The following is a 15,697-nucleotide window of genomic DNA, read 5'->3' as shown; positions in this document are numbered from 1 at the left end:
CAAGTCTGCAAATCAGTAACAGCGACTGGACATTCAACTGTGGAACTGTAATGGGGAATGTTTCATATAATAATTAATCGAAATAGAGACACACATCTTATATACGTACAGATGTATAGGTAAAAATATATGCGGTTACATATATATATATAAATATACATAAAGAGTGTGAGATAGATAGATGTAGGTAGACAGAATGGTTCACGCAGTGCTGTTACTGCTGCAAGTGAAGTACTAATACTTCAGACAGTGTTGCTGGAGTGGGTGTGACACATGGACACCTGGTGCTGTTACTGCTGCAGGTACAGTACTAGTACTTTAGACAGTGTTACTGGTGTGGCTGTGATACATGGAAACCTGGTGCTGTTATTGCTGCAGGTACAGTATTAATACTTTAGAGAGTGTTGCTGGTGTAGGTGAAATACACGGACACCCGGTGCTGTCACTGCTGCAGGTATAGTACTTGCACTTCAGACAAGTGTTGCCGGTGTGGGTGTGATATATGGACACCCAGTGCTGTTATTGCTGCAGATACAGTACTAATACTTTAGAGAGTGTTGCTGGTGTGGGTGTGATACACGGAAACCCGGTGCTGTTATTGCTGCAGATACAGTATTAATACTTTAGACAGTGTTACTGGTGTAGGTGTTATACACGGATACCTGGTGCTGTTATTGCTGCAGATACAGTACTAATACTTTAGAGAGTGTTGCTGGTGTGGGTGTGATACACGGAAACCCGGTGCTGTTATTGCTGCCGATACAGTATTAATACTTTAGACAGTGTTACTGGTGTGGGTGTGATGCACGGATACCCGATGCTGATATTGCTGCAGATACAGTATTAATACTTTAGACACTGTTACTGATGTGGGTGTGCTACACGGATACCCGGTGCTGTTATTGCTGCAGATACAGTACGAATACTTTAGACAGTGTTACTGGTGTGGGTGTGATACATGGAAACCTGGTGCTGTTATTGCTGCAGGTACAATACTAATACTTTAGAGAGTGTTACTGGTGTAGGTGTGATACACGGAAACCCGGTGCTGTTACTGCTGCAGATACGGTACTAATACTTTAGAGAGTGTTGCTGGTGTAGGTGTGATACATGGATACAAGGTGCTGATATTGCTGCAGATAATGTACTAATTCATTCTCTCATTGTGAACACCTCTATCACCCTTTGTAAAAATATGGATCTGCCATAGATCCCTTCTCAGATTTAGTGTCAGCAATCCCATTAAGCAGTTTGCCCATCTCACATGGGATTATACAGGATACACAACACATAAACAGGCCATTCGGCCCAACCAGTCCATACCAGTATTTATATTCCACTGGAGCTCCTCACATTTTTCCTCATCTAAATCTACCAGGATGAGGCCATTTGGACCCTTGAACTTGCTCTGCCATTCAATATGATCAAGGCTGACCTTTAACCTTAGCCCCACCTTCCCACATTATCCCCATATTCCTTCATGCCCTGAATACACAAAAAACTATTGATCCATCTCTTGAATAGCCTGAATGACTGAGCATCAATGGCCCCCGAGGTAGAGGATTCCAAAGATCCACAACCCTTTGAGTGAAATGATTTCTCCACTTCTGTCATGAAAGTATAGTAATTCTCATAATATTATCGTGATTTATTATAAAAGTAGGTTCATAATGGGGTTTGGATAGTTTTCCTGTGTGTATCTGTGTGTGTGGGATTTAATTGAATTGGAGGCAGCTGGTCTGGAGGCTTTTGAGTCATCAAAAAGAAGCTAAGTTTGAAATACTAAATAGCTAAACAAGGCTGAAGTTTTAGAATGTGAGGTGTGAAGAAAATTTGCATTGATAGATGAATAAGGGTAGTTTGAATTTCAAAAAGACAGTAGAATGCTACACCTAGCCAGAAGAAGCTAAGCAAACAGTGTGTTTATTTTTCCCAACGGTTACTGATAAAATGAGCTCTATGAAAAGATTTATATTACGAGAAAGGTAAAGTTCCAAAGACATATCAAAAAAATGGAAATTGCATTAAACAAGGAGAAACATGTAGGAAGGAGATGAGGTTATATTTCAGGGAGAAGGCATTCGAAGAGCTAACAAGTATAAAAAGCCTCCAGTCTCTGTGCATCAAGTTGCTGTCAAAAGGAACCAAAGATGACAAAAGTCACTTTGAATTCGACTGTCCAGGGTATTGTGTGGCTTTGCCTGGGTCTGTTTAAATCTATTTGTTTTTACTGTTGCCTTAGCAGATTAAATAGGGGTTTGAGGAGTTATTATAGAAGTGATTTGTACACCTATGTATGTGCTTGAAATTTTTTCATTTGTTAATAAGTGTAAAATTTAGCTTTCTAAAAACGTCTGTAGTCATGGTAGTCTTATTACTTCTGAATTCAGGGCACACATTTCAAAGTAAAATACAAATTGCAAAACAGTTGTGATTGTGTGATCAAGTTTCCCTTGTGGGTTTGATCTGCCTGACACATATCATCTTCCAAGTCATAACTACTTCTCTGTCCTGAATGACCGATCCCTCAATATGAACTGTGATCCTGTGTTCTAGAGGAAATATCATCCTCTCAACACTCACCCTACAAAGCCCTTTAAGAATTTTACATGCTTCAGTGAGATCACCATTCATTTTTCTCGTCAATCTCTCCTGAAAGGGCAATCCCCTTGTCACAAAATCACAGAATCACACAGTGCAGGAGAGGCCCTTCGGCCCATCAAGTCTGAACCAACACGTGATAAACAGCTGTCCTACCTACCTAATCCCATTTACCAGCACTTGGCCCATAGCCTTGAATGTTATGAAGTGCCAAGTGCTCATCCAGGTACTTTTTAAAGGATGTGAGGCTAACCCGCCTCCACCACCCTCCCAGGCAGCGCATTCCAGACCGTCACCACCCTCGGGGTAAAAAGGTTTATCCTCACATTCCCCCTAAACCTCCTGCCCCTCACCTTGAACTTATGTCCCCTCATGACTGACCCTTCAACTAAGGGGAACAGCTGCTCCCTTTCCACCCTGTCCATGCCCCTCATAATCTTGTACACCTCGATCAGGTCGCCCCTCAGTCTTCTCTGCTCCAACGAAAACAACGCAAGTCTATCCATGCTCTCTTCATCACTTAAATGTTTCATCCCAGGCAACATCCTGGTGAATCTCCTCTGCACCCCCTCCAGTGCAATCACATCCTTCCTATAATGTGGCGACCAGAACTGCACACAGTACTCCAGCTGTGGCCTCATCAAGGTTCTATACAACTCCAACATGATCTCCCTACTTTTGTAATCAATGCCTCGATTGATGAAGGCAAGTGTCCCATATGCCATTTTCACCACCCCACTAACATGCCCCTCCACCTTCAGAGATCTATGGACACTCATGCCAAGTCCCTTTCTTCCTCAGAATTTCTTGGTGTCATGCCATTCATTGAATATTTCCTTGTCAAATTACTCCTTCCAAAATGTATCACCTCACACCTTTCAGGGTTAAATTCCATCTGCCACTTATCTGCCCATTTGACCATCCCGTCTAGATCTTCCTGTAGCCCAAGACACTCAACCTCACTGTTAACCACCCGGCCAATCTTTGTGTCATCCGCAAGCTTACTAATCCTAACTCCCACATAGTCATCTATGTCATTTATATAAATGACAAATAATAGGGGACCGAGCACAGATCCCTGTGGTACGCCACTCGACACTGGCTTCCAGTCACTGCAGCATCCTTCTGTCATCACCCTCTGTCTCCTACAACTAAGCCAATTTTGAATCCACCTTATCAAATTACCCTGTATCATATGTGCATTTGCCCTCTTTATAAGTCTCCCATGTGGGACCTTGTCAGAGGTTTTGCTGAAATCCATATAAACTACATCAACCACACTACCCTCATCTACACACCTGGTTACCTCCTCAAAAAATTCAATCAAATTTGTTAGGCGTGACCTCCCTCTGACAAAGCCATGCTGACTATCCCTGATCAAACCTTGCCTCTCCAAGTGGAGATAGATTCTCTCCTTCAAAATTTTCTCCAGTAGTTTCCCTGCCACTGATGTGAGACTCACTGCTCTGTAATTCCCTGGCTTATCTTGACAATCCTTCTTAAATAGCGAAACAACATTAGCTGTTCTCCAGTCCTCTGGCACCTCCCCTGTGGCCAGAGAGGAATTAAAAAATTGCCCCAGAAACAAGACTAATGAAACTTTGCTGCATTCTCTTGAAGGTTAGTGTATCCTTCCATGGGTAAGTTGTCCAGAACTACACACATTACGACAGAAGCTTTTAGAATATGATTTGGTGTTTTTTTCTAGTTTCCTCTCCTATTCTATTTTCTCTTTCTTCATCAATTACTTGGTCATCATTTCCTGAATATTAAAATCCACCCAATCATCAGGCTTACCATTCTAACATTATAAGCCTCTTCCATGAATCTCATACCATCCTCAAATTCCCTTGTAGGAATTCTTTCTTCATGGGTGTTTTTATTCTTTAATGGAATGTATATACGGTGCAAATTTGAATTAATTCTTGAAATGTTTGCCATTGCTTATTCTCCATCAAATTATTCAATTTATTTTCCCAATTTATCATTAAAATTATTTGGCCATTTCATCTCATTGCTGTGTGTGGGATCTTGCTGTGCAAAAGTGGTCTCCTGCCTTTCCTACATTGCAACAGTGACAACACTTCAAAAAGTGCTTCATTGGTTGTAGTGTACTTTGGGATGTCTCGAGTTTGTGAAAGGAGCTCTGTAAATACAGATTACCATCAGAGGAGAGGAACTTTGGCTCAATCTGTAAGTTGGAATCATAGAATCATAAAACCTTACAGCACAAGGAGGCCACTCAGCCCATTGTGCCTGTGCTGGCTCTGTGAAAGAGCAGTTGTGTTTAGTCCCACACTTCTGCTTTTTGTCTGTAACCCTCTAAGTTCTTCCTCCTCAGTTAGCTCTCAACTCCCTTTGAAAATTATTTATGGAATCAGCTTCCACCATCTTATCAGCCAGAGTTTTCCAGATCCCAACAACTCTCTGACTGAAAACAATTCTCTTCACCTCCCTTCTCGATCTTTTGCCAATGATTTTAAGTCATGTTATTGACCCACTCACTGAAGGGATTAGTTTGTCTCTGTCTATCCTATCAAAGCTGCAGGATTGGAAGTCCCTCCAACCGGGAAATTTATGGAATAGAAAAATCCAAACCCATGGACATGTTTTGACCTCATGTTTTGAACTATAACATACAAAACCCAAGCTGCAGCCAATAGCACAGAGCTGGGCAGCCAGCGGCTAATTCGGACATTTCCTAAAATACAGTGGCTCATCAAAAGGATTCAGACATTGACTGATTGCTATCTTGGGACAATAGTACCAGGGAAATGCCATTACCTGTCATTGGCTAATGCGATTAAGAGACTGATTACCCTATACAATGGTACAAGGAACATGCCATCCACATAATACAATTAAGGAATTGGAACACAACTAAGGCCGGCATCATAGACAACGATTCTGGAATCTGGCCATTGTAACTATGAGTGGTTCCTCTCGAGGAGAGGAATGGGACATTCTAACCTTCATCAACCTAGGTGCTGTTACTGTACTGCTTCAAAACAGCAGGAGAATTGTTTAAACAGTATGAGAGCTGATCATATTCATCTGGGCTATTTTTCTATGGAATGACTGTATTGTTTTAACCAGCATGAGCTGATCATATTCATCAGGACTTTGCGTGAAATAAACTGAGGTGTTAATTACCAGATATTGAAGCAGCATGAACAACAGGGAATATGTTTGAGTTGAATCATTATAAAAAGAAGAGCATAGCGGAGTTGGGGGCTGCAGGTGGAAGAAGGGTCAGGACTGGTCATCTTGACTCAGGACCAACAATCAACATTAGACAGTCCAGCCGTGTTGGGTCCTGTAAGTGTTTCAGCCAAATGGTAGTGATATTGGACTGAGGATTTGTAAGGTTTTGGGATAAAGGTGTAATGTTTTTCTCTGTATTTTGTCAGATTTTAACGAGTCGCAGTGACTTCGTTGGGGCTCAAGGGGGTCAGCGGTCAACTCGCAGGATGGTTCAGCTGGGAATTGAAGGTGCTCATTTCAGCTAGTCACAGGAGGACTTGAACTGGGGTATTTGCTTCAATTTTGGGGAACTTTTGTAGAACGACGAATTAAAAACAGAAAATGCTGGAAAATCTCAGCAGGGTTGACTGGATCTGTGGAGAGAGAAACAGAGTAAACGTTTTGAGTCCATATGACTCTTCTTCAGAGCTTTTATTTGCTTTCATTTTGTAGAAGGTCTGTTTATTTTTTATGAGCTTGGGGTCTGTCAGTCAAACCCCAGGGTGTTTTATACTGGGGACAGGTTGTTTATTTTTCTGTAGTGGGGGGGTGGTTTCTATGTCATTTCAACTGATCTTTGAGGTATCTGTACTGGGGATATTAGTGGGTAAAATAAAGCAACAAATTTATGGTTGAGCCAAACCCTGTGTCTGTCTACTTTTGTTCTTTATAAATTGTAAAGTCCAACAACTGTTTGTAAGCAATGGGGGAGGTCAGGGGACAGGTGGTCTTTCATAAAATTGTACACCATCTATTAGTTCACCTCTGAACATTCACTGTTCCAACAACAACAACAACTTGTACTTATACAGCACCTTTAACATCGTAAAACATTCCACGGTGCTTCACAGGAACATTATTAAACAAATTTTAACACCAAGCCACATAAAGAGATATTAGTGTAGATGACCAAATGCTTGTTCAAACAGTTTTATGATTGCAAAAGTGTCTTAAAGGAAGGGAGAGAAGTGGAAAGGTTTAAGGAGGCAATTCTGGAGCTTCCAAAGAGAACAGTCCTAGCATTTCACACTTCTCCTCATAACTGAAGTCCCTCATCCCTGGTAACATCCTGGTAAAAACATCCTCTGCACCCTTTCTAAGGTATTCACATCTTCCCTCAGGTCTGGTGCTCAGAATTGTGTTTCTAGCATCATTTGGTTTCTAGTTGAATGAAGAATCTTCTGTTTTCAAAATCCTCTCTTGGTGTCTGTGTTCTGTTCCTGAAAACTCTGCATCCAAAGACCTGCCCCTCTCAGAATGACCATTTAACACAATGATTTTTTAATTCATTCATGCTATGTGGGCTTCTCTGGCTTGTACAGCATTTATTGCCCATCCCTAGTTGACCTTGAGAAGGTGGTGGTGAACTGTCTTCTTGAACGGCTGCAGTCCCGTGTGGTTTGGTACACCAGCAGTGCTGTTAGGAAGGGAGTTCCAGGATTTTGACCCAGCGACAATGAGGAACAGAGATATATTTCCATGCCAGGATGGTGAGTGACTTGGAGGGGAACTTCCAGGCGGTGGTGTTCCCATGTATCTGCTGTCCTTGTGCTTCTAGATGGTAGTGCTCATTGGGTTTGGAAAGTGCAGCCTAAAGAGCCTTGGTCAGTTGCTGCAGTGCATCTTGTAGATGGTTGACACTGCTGCTACTGTGTGTCGGTGGTGGAGGGAGTGAATGTTTGTGGATCTGGTGTCATTCAAGTGGGGCTGCTTTGGCCTGGATGGTGTTGAGCTTCTCGAATGTTGTTGGAGCTGCATTCATCCAGGCAAGTGGGGATCATTCCATCACACTTCTGACTTGTGCCTTGTAGATGGTGGACAGGATTTGGGGTGTCAGGAGGTGAGTTACTCGTTGCAGGATTCTCAGCCTCTGAGCTGCTTTTGGAGCCATAGTATTTATATGTCTAGTCCAGTTCAGTTTCTGGCCAACGGTAATTCCCAGGACGTTGATAGTGGGGGGATTCAGTGATGGTAATGCCATCGAATGCCAAGGGGCGATGGTTGGATTCTCTCTTGTTGGCGATGGTCATTGCCTGGCATTTACATGAATGTTAGTTGCCACTTATCAACACAAGTCTGAATGCTGTCCTGGTCTTGCTGCATTTGGACATGGACTGCTTCAGTATCTGAGGAGTCGCGAATGGTGCTGAACATTGTCTAATCAAAAGTGAACATCCCCACTTCTGATCTTATGATGGAAGGAAGGTCATTGATGAAGCAGCTGAAGATGGTTGGGCAATTTTCCACGTAGCCGGGTAGATGCTAGTGTTGTAACTGTACTGGAACAGCTTGGCTAATGGCATGGCAAGTTCTGGAGCACAAGCCTCTAGTACTATTGCCGGAATATTTTCAGGGCCCATAGCCTTTGCACTATCCAAAGTGCCTTCAGCCGTTTCTTGATGTTAGAAAAGTAATCGCATTGGCTGAAGACTGGCATCTGTGGTGCCCGGGACCTCAGGAGGAGGCCGAGAAGGATCACCCTCTCGGCACATCTGGCTGAAGATGGTGAGAGGTGTCTTTCCCAATTCCCACACAAATGTAATGTTTATTGTCTTGACCCTGTGACAACTTGTGCTCAATTTATGACCCAACTTCCATCCAGTTACCTCTGTTTTTCATTCATTCTTGACATGTGGACGCCGCTGGCAATGCCAGCATTTATTGTAGCTTGGCTGATGATGGGAAGGGTCCTTCCCATCAACTCCTTCCCTGTATGAACAGAAGCTCATTGAATCAGCACACTGCCTGTGAGATGACTGTGGTGGGGGAGAGGCCATCTCCCACTGCATTTACCAAGTAGGTCTGGAAAGAGATGCTGTGCTTTGTGTCAAGATTTACCCTGAGCAGATCTGTAACACAGGACTCGGTGTTCTACAGGCTGATCCGAGGGACAGACAGTGGGATAAACATCAACTGCTGCAGGTGGGCCATCAACTCGGTGAAAGACACTCTTTGGTCTGTCTGAAACCTGCTGGTTTTCCAGTGCACAGATCTGTCCAGGACCGAGTATTGCAGACTGGGACGTTCAGACTACGTGCTGAAGGAGGCATTAAATCTTGGGACATCTGCCACAAAATCTCAGTGGGAAGGGCCACAGTCTAAGGCACATCAGGCATAGTTTACCAAGGAGCTGGAACCCATGTAAACCCCCTCAGGCTGTACGAACAAGAGACAATGTTTGACATGAAATGTAAATACGAATGTCGTGAGATAATTCATGTCCTGTATGGAAAGAAACTGGTATGTCTGGTGCTTTTGGTGACGTCATATTTAAACTGTTATTTAATGTACTTTTACCAAATTTATTAATAAAGTATATTTTAGTCTCATTATCTTTCTCTCTCAGGGAGATATCTGTACACTGAATGGTGTCCCTCAGTCCTCCTCTCTCAGGGAGTTTCACACTGACTGGTGACCCTCAGTCCTCCTCTCTCAGGGAGTTTTACACTGACTGGTGTCCCTCAGTCCTCCTCTCTCAGGGAGTTTCACACTGACTGCTGTCTCTCAGTCCTCCTCTCTCAGGGAGTTTCACACTGACTGGTGTCCCTCAGTCCTCCTCTCTCAGGGAGTTTCACACTGACTGCTGTCCCTCAGTCCCCCTCTCTCAGGGAGTTTCACACTGACTGCTGTCCCTCAGTCCTCCTCTCTCAGGGAGTTTCACACTGACTGCTGTCCCTCAGTCCTCCTCTCTCAGGGAGTTTCACACTGACTGCTGTCCCTCAGTCCCCCTATCTCAGGGAGTTTCACACTGACTGCTGTCCCTCAGTCCTCCTCTCTCAGGGAGTTTCACACTGACTGCTGTCCCTCAGTCCTCCTCTCTCAGGGAGTTTCACACTGACTGGTGTCCCTCAGTCCCCCTCTCTCAGGGAGTTTCACACTGACTGCTGTCCCTCAGTCCTCCTCTCTCAGGGAGTTTCACACTGACTGGTGTCCCTCAGTCCTCCTCTCTCAGGGAGTTTCACACTGACTGGTGTCTCTCAGTCCTCCTCTCTCAGGGAGTTTCACACTGACTGGTGTCCCTCAGTCCTCCTCTCTCAGGGAGTTTCACACTGACTGGTGTCTCTCAGTCCTCCTCTCTCAGGGAGTTTCACACTGACTGGTGTCCCTCAGTCCTCCTCTCTCAGGGAGTTTCACACTGACTGGTGTCCCTCAGTCCTCCTCTCTCAGGGAGTTTCACACTGACTGGTGTCCCTCAGTCCCCCTCTCTCAGGGAGTTTCACACTGACTGCTGTCCCTCAGTCCTCCTCTCTCAGGGAGTTTCACACTGACTGCTGTCCCTCAGTCCTCCTCTCTCAGGGAGTTTCACACTGACTGCTGTCCCTCAGTCCCCCTCTCTCAGGGAGTTTCACACTGACTGGTGTCCCTCAGTCCTCCTCTCTCAGGGAGTTTCACACTGACTGCTGTCCCTCAGTCCTCCTCTCTCAGGGAGTTTCACACTGACTGGTGTCCCTCAGTCCTCCTCTCTCAGGGAGTTTCACACTGACTGGTGTCCCTCAGTCCCCCTCTCTCAGGGAGTTGCACACTGACTGGTGTCCCTCAGTCCCCCTCTCTCAGGGAGTTTCACACTGACTGGTGTCCCTCAGTCCCCCTCTCTCAGGGAGTTTCACACTGACTGCTGCACCTCAGTCCCCCTCTCTCAGGGAGTTTCACACTGACTGCTGTCCCTCAGTCCTCCTCTCTCAGGGAGTTTCACACTGACTGCTGTCCCTCAGTCCTCCTCTCTCAGGGAGTTTCACACTGACTGGTGTCTCTCAGTCCTCCTCTCTCAGGGAGTTTCACACTGACTGGTGTCCCTCAGTCCTCCTCTCTCAGGGAGTTTCACACTGACTGGTGTCCCTCAGTCCTCCTCTCTCAGGGAGTTTCACACTGACTGGTGTCCCTCAGTCCCCCTCTCTCAGGGAGTTTCACACTGACTGCTGTCCCTCAGTCCTCCTCTCTCAGGGAGTTTCACACTGACTGGTGTCCCTCAGTCCTCCTCTCTCAGGGAGTTTCACACTGAATGGTGTCCCTCAGTCCCCCTCTCTCAGGGAGTTTCACACTGACTGGTGTCCCTCAGTCCTCCTCTCTCAGGGAGTTTCACACTGACTGCTGTCCCTCAGTCCTCCTCTCTCAGGGAGTTTCACACTGACTGGTGTCCCTCAGTCCTCCTCTCTCAGGGAGTTTCACACTGACTGGTGTCCCTCAGTCCCCCTCTCTCAGGGAGTTTCACACTGACTGGTGTCCCTCAGTCCCCCTCTCTCAGGGAGTATCACACTGACTGGTGTCCCTCAGTCCTCCTCTCTCAGGGAGTTTCACACTGACTGGTGCACCTCAGTCCCCCTCTCTCAGGGAGTTTCACACTGACTGCTGTCCCTCAGTCCTCCTCTCTCAGGGAGTTTCACACTGACTGCTGTCCCTCAGTCCTCCTCTCTCAGGGAGTTTCACACTGACTGGTGTCCCTCAGTCCACCTCTCTCAGGGAGTTTCACACTGACTGGTGTCCCTCAGTCCTCCTCTCTCAGGGAGTTTCACACTGCCTGGTGTCCCTCAGTCCTCCTCTCTCAGGGAGTTTCACACTGACTGGTGTCCCTCAGTCCCCCTCTCTCAGGGAGTTTCACACTGACTGGTGTCCCTCAGTCCCCCTCTCTCAGGGAGTTTCACACTGACTGCTGTCCCTCAGTCCTCCTCTCTCAGGGAGTTTCACACTGACTGGTGTCCCTCAGTCCTCTTCTCTCAGGGAGTTTCGCATTGACTGGTGTCCCTCAGTCCTCCTCTCTCAGGGAGTTTCACACTGACTGGTGTCCCTCAGTCCCCCTCTCTCAGGGAGTTTCACACTGACTTGCTGTCCCTCAGTCCTCCTACTCTCAGGGAGTTTCACACTGACTGGTGTCCCTCAGTCCTCCTCTCTCAGGGAGTTTCACACTGACTGGTGTCCCTCAGTCCCCCTCTCTCAGGGAGTTTCACACTGACTGCTGTCCCTCAGTCCCCCTCTCTCAGGGAGTTTCACACTGACTCCTGTCCCTCAGTCCCCCTCTCTCAGGGAGTTTCATACTGACTGGTGTCCCTCAGTCCACCTCTCTCAGGGAGTTTCACACTGACTGCTGTCCCTCAGTCCCCCTCTCTCAGGGAGTTTCACACTGACTGCTGTCCCTCAGTCCTCCTCTCTCAGGGAGTTTCACACTGACTGGAGTCCCTCAGTCCCCCTCTCTCAGGGAGTTTCACACTGACTGGTGTCCCTCAGTCCTCCTCTCTCAGGGAGTTTCACACTGACTGGTGTCCCTCAGTCCTCCTCTCTCAGGGAGTTTCACACTGACTGCTGTCCCTCAGTCCTCCTCTCTCAGGGAGTTTCACACTGACTGCTGTCCCTCAGTCCCCCTATCTCAGGGAGTTTCACACTGACTGGAGTCCCTCAGTCCTCCTCTCTCAGGGAGTTTCACACTGACTGCTGTCCCTCAGTCCTCCTCTCTCAGGGAGTTTCACACTGACTGCTGTCCCTCAGTCCCCCTCTCTCAGGGAGTTTCACACTGACTGGTGTTCCTCAGTCCTCCTCTCTCAGGGAGTTTCACACTGACTGGTGTCCCACAGTAATCCTCTCTCAGGGAGTTTCACACTGACTGCTGTCCCTCAGTCCCCCTCTCTCAGGGAGTATCACACTGACTGGTGTCTCTCAGTCCTCCTCTCTCAGGGAGTTTCACACTGACTGGTGTCCCTCAGTCCTCCTCTCTCAGGGAGTTTCACACTGACTGGAGTCCCTCAGTCCTCCTCTCTCAGGGAGTTTCACACTGACTGCTGTCCCTCAGTCCTCCTCTCTCAGGGAGTTTCACACTGACTGGTGTCCCTCAGTCCCCCTCTCTCAGGGAGTTTCACACTGACTGGTGTCCCTCAGTACCCCTCTCTCAGGGAGTTTCACACTGACTGGAGTCCCTCAGTCCCCCTCTCTCAGGGAGTTTCACACTGACTGCTGTCCCTCAGTCCTCCTCTCTCAGGGAGTTTCACACTGACTGCTGTCCCTCAGTCCTCCTCTCTCTGGGAGTTTCACACTGACTGCTGTCCCTCAGTCCCCCTATCTCAGGGAGTTTCACACTGACTGGAGTCCCTCAGTCCTCCTCTCTCAGGGAGTTTCACACTGACTGCTGTCCCTCAGTCCTCCTCTCTCAGGGAGTTTCACACTGACTGCTGTCCCTCAGTCCCCCTCTCTCAGGGAGTTTCACACTGACTGGTGTCCCTCAGTCCTCCTCTCTCAGGGAGTTTCACACTGACTGGTGTCCCTCAGTCCTCCTCTCTCAGGGAGTTTCACACTGACTGGTGTCCCTCAGTCCTCCTCTCTCAGGGAGTTTCACACTGACTGGTTTCCCTCAGTCCACCTCTCTCAGGGAGTTTCACACTGACTGGTGTCCCTCAGTCCCCCTCTCTCAGGGAGTTTCACACTGACTGGTGTCCCTCAGTCCTCCTCTCTCAGGGAGTTTCACACTGACTGCTGTCCCTCAGTCCTCCTCTCTCAGGGAGTTTCACACTGACTGGTGTCCCTCAGTCCTCCTCTCTCAGGGAGTTTCACACTGACTGGTGTCCCTCAGTCCTCCTCTCTCAGGGAGTTTCACACTGACTGGTGTCCCTCAGTCCTCCTCTCTCAGGGAGTTTCACACTGACTGGTGTCCCTCAGTCCCCCTCTCTCAGGGAGTTTCACACTGACTCCTGTCCCTCAGTCCCCCTCTCTCAGGGAGTTTCATACTGACTGGTGTCCCTCAGTCCCCCTCTCTCAGGGAGTTTCACACTGACTGCTGTCCCTCAGTCCCCCTCTCTCAGGGAGTTTCACACTGACTGCTGTCCCTCAGTCCTCCTCTCTCAGGGAGTTTCACACTGACTGGAGTCCCTCAGTCCCCCTCTCTCAGGGAGTTTCACACTGACTGGTGTCCCTCAGTCCTCCTCTCTCAGGGAGTTTCACACTGACTGGTGTCCCTCAGTCCTCCTCTCTCAGGGAGTTTCACACTGACTGCTGTCCCTCAGTCCTCCTCTCTCAGGGAGTTTCACACTGACTGCTGTCCCTCAGTCCCCCTATCTCAGGGAGTTTCACACTGACTGGAGTCCCTCAGTCCTCCTCTCTCAGGGAGTTTCACACTGACTGCTGTCCCTCAGTCCTCCTCTCTCAGGGAGTTTCACACTGACTGCTGTCCCTCAGTCCCCCTCTCTCAGGGAGTTTCACACTGACTGGTGTTCCTCAGTCCTCCTCTCTCAGGGAGTTTCACACTGACTGGTGTCCCACAGTAATCCTCTCTCAGGGAGTTTCACACTGACTGCTGTCCCTCAGTCCCCCTCTCTCAGGGAGTATCACACTGACTGGTGTCTCTCAGTCCTCCTCTCTCAGGGAGTTTCACACTGACTGGTGTCCCTCAGTCCTCCTCTCTCAGGGAGTTTCACACTGACTGGTGTCCCTAAGTCCTCCTCTCTCAGGGAGTTTCACACTGACTGGTGTCCCTCAGTCCTCCTCTCTCAGGGAGTTTCACACTGAATGGTGTCCCTCAGTCCCCCTCTCTCAGGGAGTTTCACACTGACTGCTGTCCCTCAGTCCTCCTCTCTCAGGGATTTTCACACTGACTGGTGTCCCTCAGTCCTCCTCTCTCAGGGAGTTTCACACTGACTGGTGTCCCTCAGTCCTCCTCTCGGAGTTTCACACTGACTGGTGTCCCTCAGTCCTCCTCTCTCAGGGAGTTTCACACTGACTGGTTTCCCTCAGTCCTCCTCTCTCAGGGAGTTTCACACTGACTGGTGTCCCTCAGTCCCCCTCTCTCAGGGAGTTTCACACTGACTGGTGTCCCTCAGTACCCCTCTCTCAGGGAGTTTCACACTGACTGGAGTCCCTCAGTCCCCCTCTCTCAGGGAGTTTCACACTGACTGCTGTCCCTCAGTCCTCCTCTCTCAGGGAGTTTCACACTGACTGCTGTCCCTCAGTCCTCCTCTCTCTGGGAGTTTCACACTGACTGCTGTCCCTCAGTCCCCCTATCTCAGGGAGTTTCACACTGACTGGAGTCCCTCAGTCCTCCTCTCTCAGGGAGTTTCACACTGACTGCTGTCCCTCAGTCCTCCTCTCTCAGGGAGTTTCACACTGACTGCTGTCCCTCAGTCCCCCTCTCTCAGGGAGTTTCACACTGACTGGTGTCCCTCAGTCCTCCTCTCTCAGGGAGTTTCACACTGACTGGTGTCCCTCAGTCCTCCTCTCTCAGGGAGTTTCACACTGACTGGTGTCCCTCAGTCCTCCTCTCTCAGGGAGTTTCACACTGACTGGTTTCCCTCAGTCCACCTCTCTCAGGGAGTTTCACACTGACTGGTGTCCCTCAGTCCCCCTCTCTCAGGGAGTTTCACACTGACTGGTGTCCCTCAGTCCTCCTCTCTCAGGGAGTTTCACACTGACTGCTGTCCCTCAGTCCTCCTCTCTCAGGGAGTTTCACACTGACTGGTGTCCCTCAGTCCTCCTCTCTCAGGGAGTTTCACACTGACTGGTGTCCCTCAGTCCTCCTCTCTCAGGGAGTTTCACACTGACTGGTGTCCCTCAGTCCCCCTCTCTCAGGGAGTTTCACACTGACTGGTGTCCCTAAGTCCTCCTCTCTCAGGGAGTTTCACACTGACTGCTGTCCCTCAGTCCTCCTCTCTCAGGGATTTTCACACTGGCTGGTGTCCCTCAGTCCTCCTCTCTCAGGGAGTTTCACACTGACTGCTGTCCCTCAGTCCTCCTCTCTCAGGGAGTTTCACACTGACTGCTGTCCCTAAGTCCTCCTCTCTCAGGGAGTTTCACACTGACTGGTGTCCCTCAGTCCCCCTCTCTCAGGGAGTTTCACACTGACTGGTGTCCCTCAGTCCCCCTCTCTCAGGGAGTTTCACAC

Source organism: Carcharodon carcharias, chromosome 27 (assembly GCF_017639515.1).
Source record: "Carcharodon carcharias isolate sCarCar2 chromosome 27, sCarCar2.pri, whole genome shotgun sequence".
In the NCBI taxonomy this organism is placed as follows: Eukaryota; Metazoa; Chordata; class Chondrichthyes; order Lamniformes; family Lamnidae; genus Carcharodon; species Carcharodon carcharias.
This window is presented reverse-complemented; position numbering follows the sequence as displayed.